This window comes from Hoplias malabaricus, chromosome 12, assembly GCF_029633855.1.
Source record: "Hoplias malabaricus isolate fHopMal1 chromosome 12, fHopMal1.hap1, whole genome shotgun sequence".
In the NCBI taxonomy this organism is placed as follows: domain Eukaryota; kingdom Metazoa; phylum Chordata; class Actinopteri; order Characiformes; family Erythrinidae; genus Hoplias; species Hoplias malabaricus.
This window is the reverse complement of record NC_089811.1, coordinates 40,893,497-40,908,242: the sequence shown is the minus strand read 5'-3', so window position 1 is coordinate 40,908,242 and position 14,746 is coordinate 40,893,497. Positions and strand designations below refer to the sequence as shown.

At 35.5% G+C, this 14,746-nt stretch overlaps 2 long non-coding RNA genes across 2 annotated transcripts; both read right to left on the bottom strand.

Moving 5' to 3' along the window:
- Positions 1 to 834: 834 nt before the first annotated feature.
- On the bottom strand, positions 835 to 3,096 carry LOC136664066 (uncharacterized). The gene is made up of 5 exons (XR_010795063.1): positions 3,082 to 3,096; positions 2,616 to 2,747; positions 2,109 to 2,231; positions 1,458 to 1,760; positions 835 to 1,262 (listed from the first exon to the last, which is right to left on the bottom strand). It is a non-coding gene; the product is annotated as an uncharacterized lncRNA (long non-coding RNA).
- Positions 3,097 to 10,441: 7,345 nt separating this feature from the next.
- On the bottom strand, positions 10,442 to 11,872 carry LOC136664218 (uncharacterized). Its single transcript, XR_010795093.1, has 3 exons — positions 11,742 to 11,872; positions 10,928 to 11,223; positions 10,442 to 10,757 (listed from the first exon to the last, which is right to left on the bottom strand). It is a non-coding gene; the product is annotated as an uncharacterized lncRNA (long non-coding RNA).
- Positions 11,873 to 14,746: the final 2,874 nt, after the last annotated feature.

Sequence of the window (14,746 nt, the reverse complement as noted above, 5' to 3'; positions counted from 1 at the left end):
CCACACTCCTCACAGACAAGTCACTCGGAGGAAACCCACACAGACACAGGGAGAACACACCACATTCCACACAGGCAGTCACTCCAGGTCCCTGGAGCTGTGTGACTGCGACACCTACCTGTTGCACCACTGTGCCATATATCATAATGAATTGTTCAAAATGCAAGATGTTCTTTCTCACTTCTTACAGCAGAAAAATAGAAAAGAGTCCTCCAAATATTTATTTGCTTTATTCCTGCTCATGTGCAGGTAATATTCACTTATTTTTTAGGTTTCAGATTACTAATGGTGGAACTAACTCTAAATTTGGGAGACCGCTAACTGTATGAAAGTAAACACAGGCCAAAAGTGCTAAATCAAGTTACAAATGAGTTTCTGTGGCAATTCAAACTGTGAATAAACATTTAAAGTTAACAAACTGTATCATCAGTTTTTAAAATTTTTTTATTTTTATTTTTTTAAACACAGTTCCACTTTTAAAAACATAGATCTTCTGATTGTTAAAAAAAATGAGAGCATGACAGTTCCCCACAATCTTAGACATTGCTTTTAAATCTGCCCTGTGTTGAAGATGATCAAATCTTTAAAAAAAATATTATAAATATTATTATTATTATTGTTGGTTTTTTTCGTAAGTTTGTTTTTGTCTGCATTTCATTTCTGTTGTTCTTTCTATGCCTTTAAGAAGCAGTGATAGTTCTTTATTTCCGTCCATGGTTAAACTATAGTGGGTCAACATGTTATAAACAAAGCACAAAAATACTCCCCAAATCGGGTTAACGGGATTATTTCATTTCAGTTTTATGGGAAAAAAAAAATCAATACACAGCCTGAAGGGGTAATACAACCCATTTATTGAAGAAAGAAATACAGATATAGAGAATAACTGAAAGCCAACACAGAATTATACATTCAATATTAAAACTGCATTTCCACTATGTGTAATATATTACTTAAATTACTCAAATATAATAATATATTAATATGTAATATACATTACTAGTAAATGAAAAAAAAGAATAAATGCTTAAGATTGCACTTTTGACTTTGGTTTTATCCCAAAATGTTTTACACGGGACATTAGTAAAACCTCAGAGAGGCACTTGTCATGATTTTGTATAAAGTTTTTGTTGTAACTTCACATTTATTAACAGAGTAAATATTTAAGAGAATAGTCTTAGAATAACAGTAGAAAAGTGAAAAGAGCACAGGATTTTAATTCTTCTGCTGTGAGTCACTGTAGGAAATGCCTTCTAAAAAAGCTAAAAAGAAAAAGAATAATAATAATTTAAAACAGATCAGAAAATTTTAAAAAAATGTTATTCACTGTATCTCATATTTCTGAAACACTGCTGTTATTTATTGTTTGTCATTTTTTATTTCTTAATTTCTATTAAATATCCCACTGTAATTTCTAAAATGCTTTAGTTGTGTCAAGTTACATTCAGTGGTCTCACCTTGCTCTGTCTTTGCTTGCCCTAGCAATGATGACCGTGATGGCCGTGATGACCGTGATGACCGTGATGACCGTGATGGTGGAAAAACCCATGGTGCCCATGGTGATGTCCATGGTGATGATGTCCATGATGATGGTGATGATGATGATCAAATGGGATATAAACTCCCTGCCCATATGCAGGTCCATAAGGACCTGGACCCTGGGGACAGTAGGGCACAACTGGTGGTGGAGGTGGGCATGACACATAATGACCTCCGAAGGCTCCCTGCTGATGACAATGAGGGTCCATGTTGATCCTGTCCTAAAACACAGTGATATCAGAACATATTTGTTACTCAGATCTGTTTATTATAATAATTACCCATTTAAAATATTAAATGAGCCAAACCTCAAATATTAATTAATTATCTGTAACCCTTATCCAGTTCAGGATCGCGGTGGGTCCGGAGCCTACCCGGAATCACTGGTCACAAGGCCACACCCTGGAGGGGGCGCCAGTCCTTCACATACTATTATATACACATACTACATAACTATTTCAGTGACTAGTTACTGAGGTATTTTTCATTTAATTCTATCCACTGCCATTTGTTCTGATTAATTATCTCATTTACATAATTACATCTGATTTATAAACAGTATCACTAACCAGCAGAGCGTTCAGTAGCTTCATGCCCAGTACAACAGGTTTGGTCTGTTGTACTTCCTGTAGACAAAAATGGAAGAGTCCACAAAGTCTAATTAAATGTATATATTGTCAGTGACTTCGACCCTGAAATGGACAAGCGGAAAATATGATGATGATGATATTGTCACTGTCAGGGCATAATTTTATATCTTCATTTTTACATTTATATATCTTTTTAAACGAATTTGAAAACAACACCTGGTATTTTACATGGTGCCAGAATGTCTAGAAAAATATACCAAAAGAAATGTTCTGAAATTGCGTAATTTCTTTTACATTAACTTCCTTTAAAAGACTTAGATGTGAATAAAACAATTGTTTTAAATAAAACAAATTATAAACCTGGCTTACTGACAACAACAACAACAATAATAAAACATTTTCAAGAAAATTTCACATTTGTATTTACATCTAAAGTTGAAGTTGACTGTGAACCTGATTTTTTACGTAAAGGCAAAACCTACTCACCTTCGAACAAGGTCCAAAAACACAGCAAACACAGAAAATCTTTGGAGAGGAGATGTCTCTTTATACTAAATTCCGGAATGACAATCATTGGGTGACGCCCCCCGCTCTCTCTCTGTCCATACAGCGGAAACACTGCGAGTGTAAAAAGGGAACAGGAAATGGAAAGTTTTACTCAAAACCTTATACAATTTATTAACCGTAACATCATAAAAACGCGTCCAATAAAACTTATTTCACACACACTAATTTTCATACAGAGCACATAATAAATATGGATTTTAATTACATTATGGAAGTCATTCTGAATGTGTTCCAAGTAGCTGTAAACGTATGTTTAAAAGTCAGTGTTAAAAACATTCCTTTGTTTGAACTGAACGCAGTCTCTGGGCGTTTCTGGACAAACTGGTTTAATTTCCAGTCGCAAAACAAAGGCTCACGAGGTAAAGAGACGTCACAGAGAACGCACCTTGTTTATTTGACGACGTTATCACATGAATATTGTTGTAAATAAGAATATTACGGTTAAAAATGTTGGCACACCACCGCTGGTCCACCACCTGACCACTCAGATTATTGTAATGTGTACAGGATATAATACATTTTTAATCTCCTCAAACAGATTTTATAGTCACAGAGACTTTTATTTTGGAAAACAAACTAATACAAATATTAGCAACAACTACAAGAGATATAATAATGAGTATAAGACTGATATAAAATGATTAAATGATAAAAATGTTGACACTGTGCTGATTAAATTATTTACTGATCTCATTTATAAAGAATAACAAAAAGAACCTAATGAAGGAGAAAAATGTAAATTGGACTGTGAATGGAAAAGTGTTAAAATGTTAGGCATTTTGTCTAAAATTCTGTTTAATCAGCAGCGGTCCGCCCAGAAAACACTGTGTAAAACACTAGTGGACCTCCAACTCTCCCCTCAGTGGAACAACAGTGGTCCACCGTCTCCTTGCTCTCAGAAACATGAGAAACTTAATGCAATTAAAATTATTTTATGATTACTATCAGAATAAATACATTACTTATTTAAATGCATTATATACATCATATTGTAAAATTAACATTTCAGTCAAAGGACCTTTTTAAGTAACTGAGAATATTCACTTATGTTTATTTTATTCACTATTATACTTATATTCAGAGCACCAAAAGGTAGTATTTACTAATTAATAGATTCCTACTGTCCCTAACACAAATTAACAGTATTTTTATGAATATGTAAATCTTGGTATAGAGATAACCATTATAGATCACATTATAGTTTAATATCAATCTTAAACTGACAAGAATCTAACCTGTAACTGAAATAAATGAACATGTAATTGAAGGACAATTCCCACTGATAGTTCACCTGTGTTTTAGGAGGTTAGGATGACCCATGATTTCTTGATTTACTGGGCTATAATATGAGTGGAGTGGCACGAAACCAACCCCCTCAGACCTTTATTATCATGAGAAAGATGAGAAAATATAAATGAAACCAGAAAAAAAATTTTACTGACCAATTAAGCAACGATTAATATCTAGGAATGATCATGTCAACACTTACAGCAATCAGAAGTTTAAAATACCAAGAGCTGTTTCCAGTCTGCCTTGAAAATGATATGTGTTTATTTTAGGAATGAGGAAAAAGACAACAGAGGCAAACATTTCTCCAGTTGTAATGTAATGTTTGAACACTACAGACTATGGTAGCTTTTTATGATCAGCATGTCTCCAAAACCACAACTTAATGTCACTTCTGTTCTAAACAATTATTTGGAAGTTGAAGTTGAAATGCTAGAGAAGAAGAGAGAAATAATTTAATGGAAGTACATTCATTCATTCATTCATTCATTATCTGTAACCCTTATCCAATTCAGGGTCGCGGTGGGTCCAGAGCTTACCTGGAATCATTGGGCGCCAGGTGGGAATACACCCTGGAGGGGGCGCCAGTCCTTCACAGGGCAACACACACACACACACACACTCACACATTCTTAATGGAAGTACAGATGCATCTCAATAAATTAGAATTTATTGTAGTAATTAGTTTCAAAAAGTGAAACTCATACATTATATAAATTCATTACAAACAGAGTAAACTATTTCAAGCATTTATTTATTTTAATGCTGATGATTTTGGCTTACAGCCAATGAAAACCCCAAAGCCATTATCTCAGAAAATTAGAATAATCAACACAAAACACCTGCAAAAGTTTCCTAAGACTTTAAAATGGTCCCTTAGTCTTGTTCAGTTGGCTACACAGTCATGGGGAAGACTGCTGAATCGACAGATGTCTAGAAGGCAGTCACTGAAACCCTCCACAAGGAGGGTAAGCCACAAAAGGTCATTACTAGAGAAGCTGGCTGTTCATGGAGTGCTGTATACAAGCATATTAATGGAAAGTGGAAGAAAAAAGTGTGGTAGAAAAAGGTGAACAAGCAACAGGGATAACCAGAGCCTTGAAAATTATTGTCAAGAAAAGGCCATTCAAAAAAACTGGGGGCAATTCACAGAGTGGTCTGCTGCTAGAGTCAGTGCTTCAAGAGCCACCACACACAGATGTAACCAGGACATGGGCCAAAACTGTTGCATTCTTTGTGTCATGCCACTCATGACACAGAGACAACACCGGAATCGTCTTACCTGGGCCCAGGAGAAAAAGGACTGCACTATTGCTCAGTGTCTAAAGTCTTGTTTTCAGATGGAAGTAAATTTTGCTTTTCATTTGGAAATCATGCAACCTAGGCTTTCATAACACCCTAGTAAAAGGATACAGTCTCCATCGTCAAGCAGCAGTGCTAAGGTAAGAAAACCACCACAGCAACAACAAGCAAGTTTTTTTTCACAGATTAAATGGTGGCCCTAATTCACCAGTACAATTTTTTTGTCACTTCAGCACCAGGCTTTCAACTTCTTGTACTCAGATTTGAATCATTATCATCTAGGCTTGCTGATGTGGAGCATTGTAGAATTAACCTGCTATTTTAACCTGCTTCGGAAGCCACATTTGAATTTGGCGCTAAGGAAATAATCCTGTTTATATCTACTTGTTTTGCATAATGATGTTCCTTACTGGATACATTACTTATTAATTCTTTATATATATATATTAAAGTTGTTGCATAAAAAAAGTAGTTTATGTTCTTTCAGATTTCCTTGAATTTATCTGAAACAAAGATACATACGAATCCAACTGAGTTGATTTATTTGATTAAAATGAGTGTTATGCATTAAAAGTGAATACACAATTTTAAAGGGGAGTACCATATACTGTATTATACATTTTTATGATACATTTTCGATAAAAAAAGAGATAAAATATTAAAATGCAGTACAAGTTTTATTTTAAATGCTGTTTTCTGCTGAGTTCTGATCAATCTGAATCTGATATGTGATTTTACTTATGGCAAAATGTATTCATTTTCTGTAACCACTTCATCCTGTTCAGGGCTGTATCTGGTCTGGAGCCTACCCAGAATCACCGGGTGCAAAGAATTGACAAGGCAATGGTCCATCACATAAAACAGAAAAAAAGAATTGGTTGTTGGGGGGGGGGGGGGGGGGGGGGGGATGGCATGTTGTTGTTAGGACCTGCCCAGCCCCCGGGTTGCTGAGGATATTGAGGATTCATAGTGATCCTAATGTAATAAAAAGACTTATCAAGCATATTTAGCCTTTCATTTTGCAGCAAGATTCATTGCACAACTATTATTTTCACAGTTTGTTGATTACAGTTTGTTAGGTGCCCTTTTTATTTTTTTTTCCCCTGCCCTTCAAACAGTCTGAGTCCAGCACTCTTCCCACAAATATTCACTACTGTCATTTGTTTGATCATTGACTTCAACTGCATCAAACTGGTTTCAACGTTTGAAGTATTTAAAATTATGTTAATTTTTTAAACATTATAATTATTATACCACAATCTTCAAGTATAAAGGTTCATAGAGGGAAACCAAATTTAAATATTGTTATTGGTTTGTAGTTTAGACCATAAAAATAATTGAAAGGTTTCATACAAATGAGCCTAAAGACTTGCTAGACTTGATTTGTAAACAGCATTTAAAAAATCTAGGATAGGTAATTATAAATACACAGTTAATATAACTGATTAACAATATACTATATTTTATTAATACATATATTTTAAGGTCCTCACTGAAAAATGTTATTTAATGGGAAAATGTACTTATATCAAATTAACGTTTGCACTTATAATATCAGCAAATGAACCTAAGAATTTAGCTGTTTACATTGGATTTCAGGGAAACTGCAGGTGTCAGATTGAGAGAGCGGAATGGATAGTCTTTTTGTACTGAAGTCTGGAATGATGAGACCATGGGCAACACCCCAGACATAAACATACTCTACTCATACAGCAGACACACAGCGTGTATTACTGGAAATAACAACTGATATATAATGACATTTTTAAATATATTTTTAAAAGGTGATCAGGAGATACAGCCTTATTTGTATATTAAATATAATTCTAATTATACAATGTTATTATTATTTTTGTAATAATTGAGCATTTTAATTCAGTTGTGTTGGTATGTCCATGTATCCAGAACAGCTATAAACATTTGTTTGAAAGACTATTTTAAAAACATTTAGTTCTTAGAACTGAACATTCTCTTGGGTGTTTCTGGACAAACTGGTTTTGTTTTCATGAGGAATAAAAAAACTAAACACTGTTTGAAATCTATGGTTTTATGTATCATGACAATAAAAATACACTCTGGTCCTTGTTAAAGATGTTAAAATTAGGTAAATACAACCTATGGTGGACAGCAACACACAACAAATTGCACTGTGTCATTATTTAATTAACAAAAATGAAACCACATTTGAAGCCATGTACGAAAAATTAAGTACACACCCAGGTGTGCTCAGGATCATTGTCTTGTTGCATGACCCAGTTTCAGTCAAGCTTCATCTGTTGGAGATATGGTAACACATTAAATTACAGAAAGTACAGAGAAAGTACCTGTTGAGTATGCCGTAAGATAAAATAAGTACTGAGTAAGTAAAGGGTATGACACTAGAAATATGTGGTTATTACTGAGTATATCTTACCTATGTTTGAGAACAGCATAATTATAGATTACATATTTGAATTAAAAGTATGACAGTTTATGCAAGTGATTATTCCTGTCATTTTTATAAATAAGGAATGCAGCTTCTATTCTGAATTCACTGTGTTTCTGAATGTAATTACAGATCCTTTAAAGTTATTTACAGTGCACCTACAGAGAAGGTGATCAGTTGCTGTCATTACAGGCTCCAGCAGAGTTTCCGGTGCTTTGCGCTCATTGGGTTCAGGAAGAACATGTGATTAACCACAATAACCATCATCACATACTCACATAGGTCTGAGATATTTTACACTGTTTAGCCGATAATGAAGCATTATATGTAGATAGCTGACCAATGAGGAAATACTCTTCTTCCTTATTTGTAAAGTGTTTGTTAAATACTCAGTAATAACCACATATTTCTAGTGTCATACCCTTTACTCACTCAGTACTTATTTTATCTTATATTACAGCTTACTTAATGGGTATTATCAGTCTGTAATCTAAAGTTTTACCAATATATATGAAATTTGACTCTAGAATACATAGAGTTCATAGTTGACTCAGTGACCAGGTGGCTGCAAAACAAGCCCAAATCAGCACTCTGCTCGGCCGTATGAGGTTTTTGTGCTGAAAAGCGGCATTTGGTTTTTGCTAAAAGTGGCATTATGTGTTATGGCCAAACGTCTTCACTTTGGTCTCATCTGTCCAAAGACATTGTTCAAAAAGTCTTGTGGTTTGTTCAGATGCAACTTTGCAAAAGCAATGCTGCCATATTCCTTTAGAAAAAAAGTCTTTCTCATGGCGACACTTTCAAACAACTCATAATTGTTCAGTCTTTTTCCAATTGTACTGTTAAGAACATGGACATTTATTATGCTTTCTGACACCTATAGAGTCTGAGATGTAGCTCTTGAGTATTCTGCAATTTCACTGAGCTTTGCATGAGTCTGTCCATATGGTGGTTTTGCTGGGACATCCATTCCTGGGAAGATTACCAACTGTCTTTGGGAATAATCATTCTCACTGTAGAATGATGGACTTCAGATTGTTTGGAAATGGTGTTATTATCCTTCCCAGATTGATGGACTACAACAATTGCTTCTCTAAGACCATTGCTGATGTCCTTCCTGATGGTATTTTGAACACACTTGAATTCTCCAGAATGAGAAATAAATGTATGGCATTTGATTAACAGCATCTGGCTGCTACTTCCCCCTACTTAATTTCTCACACACTACTTCTGCATTTTGGCCTAGATTTGGTCAAATAAATAATGGCACAGTGTAATTTCTCATTCTTGTTGGTCATCTGAGGTGGTATTTAGCTGAAATTAAGAAATTCTTAGATCCGAATGTTAAACCATGATTCAAAAAGGGGATACTTTGTTGTTCTTATGATTATAACCTTTTGTGTTTATAAAATGCTGGGAACAAAAACATGGACATCTAGTTCAGTTGCGTGGCAAATGTGTGGTCCCTTCAAGAAATGAATTCCTCAGGTACACAAGTTCAATGAAAATACTTTAGCTCTGAGACTGAAAGGAATAAGTTCACAAAGGAATTCATGAACATATTTGTCGAGCTGGTTGGTACAGTACAATAGAAGAACTATAATTTTAAATCCATTTATTTCTTATTGTCGCAGTGAGTGAGTGATTTTGAGACCTTAAGTTAATGGTTTAAATAATCATCCTGTTGGACCAGGACCCCTGACCTGAAAGTGAGACAGAGATTTCTGACACTGGGTGGTATGTTTATGTCCGGAAGGCCTAGGCAATCTTGAGCTTTCTTGTTCTGCCCAGATTCCAAACCACATGCTCCTGAAGCAGGCCCTAAACATAATCACACACAAAAAAAATTGTGGCTGAAAAAAAATGTTGTATGTTTAGTGTGTGTTTGTGCAGTTTCTGACACCCTATGACCCCAGGTGCTATCACTGATGATGTGTTCAACGCAGGGCAGAGAGTTATTGGATCATACATTATTCACTACACTTACAGTACTCTAATTTTCCTAATCCCCTTTTGATACACACTGAAACATATTATTTATGTAGTATGGGTTTTTTATACTACCGTTTTTCTGCTTATTTTATAGTTATTTGTTAAAGATATATTTATATGTATAAGTCTAATATTTAAAAAAACATTTATTAGACACCTTGGCCAGAAAACTATAAGATAAAGCAGGAAAACAGTCGTATATAAAATATAAATACCAGTGTATATCATTGTTGGTTTAGGGTCATTAGGATATTGAACAAAAGTCATTGCAGTTAGCAGCACTAGTGCATTGTATTTGTGTATCATGATATTTAGATGGATTTAGTGAACAAAATAGTGTTATTTTATTCTGGAAATTCCACATGTCGTGTAGAACCAGACAAGGTCACTGTACATTAACTCTTACAATCTTCATTTTTGGCTTTAAAAGAAGCAGCCTAAATCTAACACACTAACTCTCTGGGGCTTAATTAAACAGAGCTGAAGACTGAAAATTCACTCTTAGAACATTCCAGTGCTGTGGTGTGTGACCAAGCCTTATCATTGTCTTCAGACTGAGTATGTTATGAATCTGTATTTTCCTGCCAGAGCAACTGGATACTGCTGTGCTTTTGTCTTGTGCTGTTTTAAAAAGTGCCTTTCAGGAACAGAGTGTCACAGATCAGAGCAGTAGCTGTTTTTTAATGATTTACTCAGCAATGCACAAGAGGCACCACATAAATGTGGGCTTTTTTATTCAATTTAATGTATTTTGTTTAATAAAAATTAACACAGAGTTTTTAGGAGTACCACATGTTATGGTCATTTTAAAAGAAAAATGTGGTTTTAGATTAAAAGTCAATAAAATCTTTTTAATGAAGTGTTTAATGAAACATTTTTATGTAAAAGGCTGCATTTATCCATTTTTATTCAAGTTTCATAATTATAATGAAGAGATCAATAATGTGGTATATGCTTTTACTTTTAGGAAACTCACAGAAAACAAGAATGTAAGACAGGTTTAAGATTCTTCATGTTCACTGCTGTCAGTCACTGCAACAAAGTTCTCTGACGTGCTGTGAACAAAACAGAGTCGTCAGAAAGAAGAACAAGAGCATTGTGTCTTTAATTCCTCTTTTTGTGCTGCATCTTACTGTTTCGCCTATTTTTACATCTAAGATTGCAAAGTCACGCTGTGCTTTTACAAATGTTTCAACAGTGTTTAGGAAATGTTTAGTGATCTTACCTCGTCCTCTCTTTGCTTCAGTGTTTTCCATGATGACCATGATGACCATGATGGTGAAAAAGCCCATGATGTCCATGCCCATGGTGATTTTCGTGATGCCCATGGTGATGTTCATGGTGCCCATGGTGATGCTCGTGATGATGTTCATGACCATGAGGATTATGTGCTCCATACCCAGGACCCATCTGTGGATAGTAGGGCGCCCCTGGTTGTTGAGGTAGGTACGGTATGTTGTTGTTAGGGCCTGCCCAGCCCCCTGGTTGTTGAGGATAGTAAGGGTTCATATTGAGTCTATCCTTGAAAACAAAGATATCAGAGCTTACTTTCACCTTTATATAACGAGGTTCATGGCACACATTGTAGATTCAGACCTAGAGAATGCAGTGAGTAATTGATATTTTTTATATTTCTTGGTGTTAATGACAGGAATCCAGGATTAACCATGTCTTATTATTACAGATCGTAACTAAGTCATGCATATATTTATTGTTTTGAGCTGCATTTTTCTTAAATAAATTACTTTTAGGGCCCTAATTTTAACTGTTTCTGTAGTGGTGAATAAAACTAGGCTGGGACCCAAAGCCTAAGTCTATCTCTTTTATTCACAGGGTGTTAAATCTTTACTGAAATGACAAATTAGCAAGCCACAATATTTACCAACTTTTTTTAAGGATTATGAATAAAATATGCAGTTGAACTGTGAAATGTCGATACTTAAAATGAGTTTTCAGATTTATAACATCAGCATTTCAGTGTAAAAATGTAGTGTTAAAAATGGTAATGAACCTCATTGTTAAAATAAAGTCAGTCTTACCTCGAGAAATAAGTAGAAAATTCAACAGTTCTCAGCAAACAACAGGTGCCAAATGGAGAGTGGGGAGTGGATGAGTCTTAATATATTTAAAGCATTCAGTGACGTGTCTGTGGGCAACACCCAACATGTACACACTCCCTGCTCTTAGGCAAACACTGCTTGTGTAAGTAGGAAGTAAACTAAGAAATACTTTACACAACAAGTAATTTACTCTCTTTCTTTTTGATGTAGTTTTTATATTGTTTGTTAAAACCCATTAGTCACAGTATCACATATGTGATGAAATAAAGAAAAACTGAAAAAGTATTTCTCATAATCAATCTCTCAGATAAAAGAAAGCTTAAACTAACTGGAAATAATCGTGTGTGTAATTAGATCATGGTTCCAGCCCCGGAAAAATGAGAACAGTCAGCATTTATCACCCTACTTGTTTTGTTTGAGACATCACAGAGACACAGGTGCTATCGTTATCAACAAACATTCCATTCTTTGTTCAGTTCAGTCAGGTCTGTGAATACAAACTGGTTTATTTCATACTGCAAGCAGAAGCAGTCACAAGGAAGGGAAAGGTCAAGCGAATGAAGATAACCCTGTTTTTATAGCATTGTTAACTCTAAAATGCATCTGCTGTAAAAGACAAAACAAAACAAAATCAATCCCACTTTAATTAAAAAAATAGTTCAGTAAAGAATAGGTAAAAAAAAAAAATAGATTCATACACAATGTGAATATGTTACAGTGCAACACTTTATTTCCAGAAGCCACCATAGACTGTGTTTACCTACCACAAGTTCCATTTCCTTATTTAAATCCTGTGGTTTGTGTAATTTACGTGTGGAAATGTGGAAGGTGGCCTGGAGTCAGATGCTCCACTGTTATGAGTTTCAAAGATTTCAAGTCACAGACAAAGATTGTTAATTCTGTCAGTGTGTCTTCCCTGAAATTACTGTGATCTGTAAGGTATGTATTCAAAAAGGAATAAAATATTTTTCCTGATAATATTTATTTATTGCACCCATTGTACTTTAAGTAAAAAGAGATTTCACATTGGATTAAATATATTGAGGCTATAAGTAATACACTTTTACTTATGTTTACCTGTGGTGCTAAAAAACAGTGGCAAGCATCTTATAATTTTGCTTCCCAACATAACTGCAGTGCTGTAACCAACATGCAGAGAACCAAAACAAAACCCTAGATGGTGAGACACCACTACACACTAAAAACAAGGAGCATCATTATAAACATAGTGCAAGGAAACTGGAGGACAAAGGGCTATATATATATTTATATGGCTAATGGGTACCCATGGCTATTGACCCCTCCCACATGAAACACCTGACCCGGTTGGCACTATAGAGGAGCTAAGGAGAGACACAAGGGAAAATTGGGAATTCAGACCAGAGGGCAAAATAAAACATGTTACAGAAGCCACAGGGCAGAGGCAGAACAGGACATCACCTTACACACCCTTACCCATCCGTAATGTATGGTTGTGGTCAGATCACAAACACCATGAATACCTTGGTGGTTAGGTGTATGATTTGAATGGCCAATGATAGGTAATAATAGGAATGCTGTGGATGCATGTAGGAGGAGAGTGGAGAAGGCCCTATGTGAAGCTCTAAGGGATTGGCGTAGGGTGTTTTACATTTTATCCTTTGTATAATTACAATTTGCTTGTGTACAGTTAGACTGTTAGCAATGTTCATGCACATCCTGTTCTTGTCATCTTCTAAACCCACATCAGTGGGTCAGGTTCTGCATTTTTTGAGAATTTTACAAGAGAATGATAAGCAGCTGGCATTGTCAAATGTAAAAACAAGGAAGTCAAATATGGAGATAAACGATTTCATAGATTTTTAAAAGATTTACATTTTTTACATTGACTTCCATTCAACAGGTTTCGTCCTTCTCCTTTGAAGTTAATATTTTGAAAGTTTTTCTTTGGACAGCAATGATGTGCAAACCACCCGTGCCATGGACACTTTTTACATATCGCTGATAACAGTGTGTATGGTGCTTTTCACCTTTGGCAGAGAATACACAACAAGCACTACACTACACATTTCTAATGTCCACTGGATCATGTGAAATTACCTTGGGCCCAGGAACGCGCTAGAATATCCACTTAAACACGATGTGGGGATTTTTCCTCGTGGAGTAAAATTTCAGGTTGCATCTCTTGATGTAGCAGTGGACTGTGTTTTGTGAAAAGTGTTTTCCAAAATGCTCCCAGACCAGTTTGGCTATATTTATAAAGGTAGCATGACATTCTCTCACGCTGTAGCATCTGAGGACTCAAAGGTCATGCGCTTCAACATTACAGCGCTGCACAACAGATTTCTCCGGATTACTTCAATCATTTTACAATATTACGTAAAATAAAAGGTATAAATAAATAGAAACTGGTACATGGTTGAACAGCTGCATTGAACAGTTCAAATTTTGGAATTAACTGACCATTTTTCACACAGTAAGCTACAACCCATCTGTTTTTTTTGTTTGTTAAAAAAAGGGAAGAGAATGAACACATAACACATAAGATTTCATTTTTTATTGCATTTTACAATATGTCTCAACTTTTCTGGAAATGGAGTTTGTCACTTGTGTGTGTGTGTGTGTGTGTGGGTGGGTGTTTGTGTGTGTGTGTGTTTGTGTGTGTGTGGGTGTTTGTGTGTGTGTGTGTGTGTGTATGTGTGTGTTTGTGTGTGTGTGTGTTTGTGTGTGTGTGTGTGTGTGTGTGTGTGTGTGTGTGGGTGGGTGTTTGTGTGTGTGGGTGTTTGTGTGTGTGTGTGTGTGTGTGTGTGTGTGTGTGGGTGTTTGTGTGTGTGGGTGTTTGTGTGTGTGTGGGTGTTTGTGTGTGTGTGTGTGTGTGTGTGGGTGGGTGTTTGTGTGTGTGTGTGTTTGTGTGTGTGTGGATGTTTGTGTGTGTGTGTGTGTGTGTGTGTGTGTGTGTGTGTGGGTGGGTGTTTGTGTGTGTGTGTATGTGTGTGTGTGTGTGT